The sequence below is a fragment of the Aegilops tauschii genome, chromosome 1 (genome assembly GCF_002575655.3).
Source record: "Aegilops tauschii subsp. strangulata cultivar AL8/78 chromosome 1, Aet v6.0, whole genome shotgun sequence".
In the NCBI taxonomy this organism is placed as follows: Eukaryota; Viridiplantae; Streptophyta; class Magnoliopsida; order Poales; family Poaceae; genus Aegilops; species Aegilops tauschii.
This window is the reverse complement of record NC_053035.3, coordinates 491,263,896-491,268,071: the sequence shown is the minus strand read 5'-3', so window position 1 is coordinate 491,268,071 and position 4,176 is coordinate 491,263,896.

Sequence of the window (4,176 nt, the reverse complement as noted above, 5' to 3'; positions counted from 1 at the left end):
ATAGATACGTGTCATCGAGATAGTACGCCGAAGATTTTTTTAAGAAAAGGAGGAATACCCCCTGCTTCTGCATCTGGACGATGCATACAGCCATATTATTAATTATTAACACAAGACCTTACAAAGTAGTACAACAGTAAGACCAAAGCCACCGTCTAAGCAACATCTGTCGCTACTCCTATCCAGTTGATGAAGGGGCGCCGATAGTCTGGGCATAATACCAAACAGACCTCGCAGCCAAACCTAACACCTAAGACCTGAGGTCCCAACCAGGACGCCTGCCGGGTATGGGCACCCACCAGTCCGGCGTGCTCCTCAACCAAGACGCCTGCCGGGTATGAGTCCGCCGCAGCCACCTGCCACCAATCCATCTTCAGAGCTGTACTGCTGCATCGACCTTGCCCGGTCTAGCTGCCGCTGACGCCACCACGACGCCAGACAGCATCGACCTCCTGCGTGTGTCCATCACCACACATCTGACGCCAAGCCTCCGCTGCTCCATGCCGCCAAGAGTCGCCGCCATGAATATGTAGAAAGAAACACCGCTCCACCGAAGAAGCCATCCGCTGGTCCCTCGAGCCCGAGTGCATCTCCAAGAATGCCGCACCCAAGGGGGTAACGACACATGAATGCCGCCGTCATCTGATCAACTGATCTAGGGTTTCCCTCGGAGGTATTGGGTGGGTTTGGGATTTGTACCTCGATGATGCCTTCATGAAGGAAACGATGATAAGGGCATCGTCATCACCGGCTCCGGCCAACGACCGAAGACCAAGTTTTCACTCTGATCCGTCCCAAGACATCCACCCGACAACCTGTGCACTGTCTCGACCGCCTTAAAAGCCCCAGATCTAGCCGCCTAGATCCGGCGACCAACCGCAACAGCAGTGCCACCGTAGGAGCCCTAGCACACCGGCCACTGCCTGAATGCGCCACCACTGGAGCCTGGGAGGAGGACTCCCACTCCACCTCGCCAAACCGCGAGAGCCGCCGAGATCGATCCCGCACGCTCATCACCGTCTCTGATCTGAACCAATCCGCGGCAAAACCACGAGATCAGCGATGCAGATCCGCCTTGGATAGGGACAACACCACGCCATGCCGTCGCGGGAAGCCCGAGCTTCACCCGTCGCCACCTTCCAGGGCTGCCTCCCCGGGATCCAGCCGCCGTCGACAGCCGACCCGCCGGCCACCGCAACCAAGGCCGCCATGCCCGCGAGCCCATCGAACGGCCAGCGCCACTAGATCTTCCTCGGAGGCGCAGCTCCGCCTCCCCGCCCAGCACCACGCCGCCGCCTTGCGCCGTCGCCTAACGCGACGCTGCGCCGCCGCGACGCAGATCGGGGGAGAGCGCTCCGGCGCCATGGGTGACCCGCCTCACCTGATCTGGCGCAGGAGGGAAGGGAGCCTCCGCTGCCGCCATCAGCCGCCTGGGGCTTTGCCCGGCGACCTTCTCTAGCGGCGGCGGAGGGGAGGGGGAGGATGGACGTGCCCGGCGGCGGCGGCTAGGGTTTTCACCCGAGCCGCCATAGTAGGAGGGCGACGCGGGGGTGGATGATATGTCAGTACGCCGAAGATGAATATGTAAAGTATTTTGCATCACTTTTAACTTGTTCTTGTGATCGTTGAAGGAACACCATTATAGATCGTAGTTCCCACGGTCATCCCAAGACCAACATTCCCATCGAAGACCATAATTCTCATAGTCATTCCAAGCAGAGCTTGACAGAAATCTCGGGGCTCAAGATTCCGTATTTTTACAAGCCACGGTCTAGTTGGGGGTTTACATAGATGTAAGAGGCCTACATACTTAAGAGGCGGACATGGAGCATGAAGGATGTTGGTTGATGTGTGTGTGCCTACCCATCAACATGCATGCTGGGCCATTTTTTTGGAAAAGGGGGATAGACCTCCAGCCTCTAGACGATACATGCAGCCATTTTATTAATTATTTACAGAGATCATACAAAGTAATACATCAGTCAGCCTGAAGCCACCGTCTAGGCAACACATGTTGCTACTCCTATCCTATTGATGAAGGTGTGCCGAATATCCAGGCCTAATACCAAACGAACATTGCATCAAACCCTAACATCTAAAACCGGATGCCCCAGCCCAGCCACATACCGGGACTGCGTCCCATACCGGACCGACACATTCTCAGAGGCTGCCGCCACCATCTTCCACCGGTCCATCTCCAGAGCAGTAACTGACCCATCGACCTTGCATGGCCTGTCGTCGACGCCAGACAACTCCACTATGCTGCACGTATCTGTCCACACGCGGCCGTCACCGAACCTCCGCAGCGCCATGCCACCGGGATCCGTCGTCGGCCTTGCGGTGGATGAGACACCGATATTCCGCTTGTCCCGTCCAACCAGCACTTGCTCCAAAATGATGCCCTCAGGAGGGACAATAACATCAAAGGTACCATCATCGTCCGATCCGGTAGATCCGGATCTAGGGTTTCCCCCGGAACATCACAAGTGTGGTGCCACGACCTGCAACAACGATGCCTCGAGAAGGGAACGACGTCATAGACGCCGTCATCGTCCGCCATGACCGAAGTTGGCATGATTTTCATCGGAAGTCGCGTCCCCCAACCTCGCAGCTAGCTGGAACCGAACGGAGCCTCACTATGGAGACGAGGGCCGCCGTCGTGCGACTGTAGGGAGCCTCCAGTCGCCCCTGACCGGTCCTCCTTGCACCATCGTTCGGCCAAGTCCGTACCGATATCCGCAGCCATCGGAGCCACCCATGCGCACGCAGCCGCCACACCGCTGGCCATGAAGGCTCCCATCACCGCCAAGCAGCAGGGCGTCGCCCTGACTACCGCCCCCGGCCTCCCCACATGAGACGCCGTCTCCGCCTCACAAGGTCCACCGTGGCGATCACCCACCCTGGACCTGCGGTGCATGGCCTGCCGCCACCGCGGCCCTTACCGGCGGCATCGGCGACTGGGGTTGGAGCTGCGGGGAGGGACCGGCGGCTAGGGATCTGGGGGCCCTGGCGTCGCCTGAGGGGGGCGATGCGAGGGGAGGATAGTCAACAATCAACACGCATTTGAAGGCAATGAAGAAGGAGCTGGCATCGCTGAGGAAAGAGCAAGAGAAGAGAGCTGCGAAGGGCTAGGGTTGCTATGCTTATTGTAGTAGCTGGTGCGGTGTTTTGAAAGAGAGGCGGAAGATTTGCCTCATTCCATTAAGTAAAGTAGAAGGAACAACCGAGTCTGTAGAGGCAACAAAAGACTAATAGTATGCATGAGGAATTACTCTGCAAGATGTTTCCCAAATGATACGCACTAGCCACCACCCATGTTGCCGCCTCGTTTTAAAGCTTCGCAAGGATGATGGTCGCCATGCTTGAAGTGCCTTGGAATACTCTCGTATTTATTTAGTTCCACAACATCCAAGTAAGAAGCATTGTGAAGGTTACCATAGCCTTTCTTCAGTGGTTTTTGTTCAACATCTGCTTGGCCCACCAATCCATGACCGAGGTGTTCACCACCCATGATGGCATGTCCAATGAGTGAAGACCTAGTCAATCTTAAATCATACCCAAAACACAGATAGTGAAGATGCTTTGTAACACGAGGTGAGATGTCGTCTCTGGAGCCCTCTTGCATAAAGGGAAAAGGCTATAATTTTCCCAACCCCTCCTCTATAGCCGGTTCGCCGTCTAGCACCTTTTTTTCACAATTAACCGGGCAACGAATTTGCATGTTGGAGGATCCCACATCTTCCAAATGGTGTGGTGCATCATTGTTGTACATACTTTGATCTTTTAATGTAAGAAAATATTAAGAAGGATTGTTCTACAGTACTAGCTTCAAAAAGAATTACTTGGGTGCTTATTGAAAAAATGAGTAGTAGCGAGTAATGATTTAGTTTGCGAGAAACCGAAGAAGTCTGCACAGTTAATAATTGGCTAATGGGAAGGAGGTACTTCTAGCATTAGCGACACCAATGGCTTGGAATAGCTAGTTAGTTTTTGACAGGAATGATGCACTGACCTTGTCCTCTTTAAAGAAAAAAAATTGAGAGCGTCTAGAGGTTGAAGACGGTGCTAAGGGAAAGGAATGGATGTACGATGAGTGTCAAGAATGTTCCTTATGGTCACTAATTTCAAGGTTGAAGACGGTGCTAAGGGAAAGGAATGGATGCATGATGAGTGTCA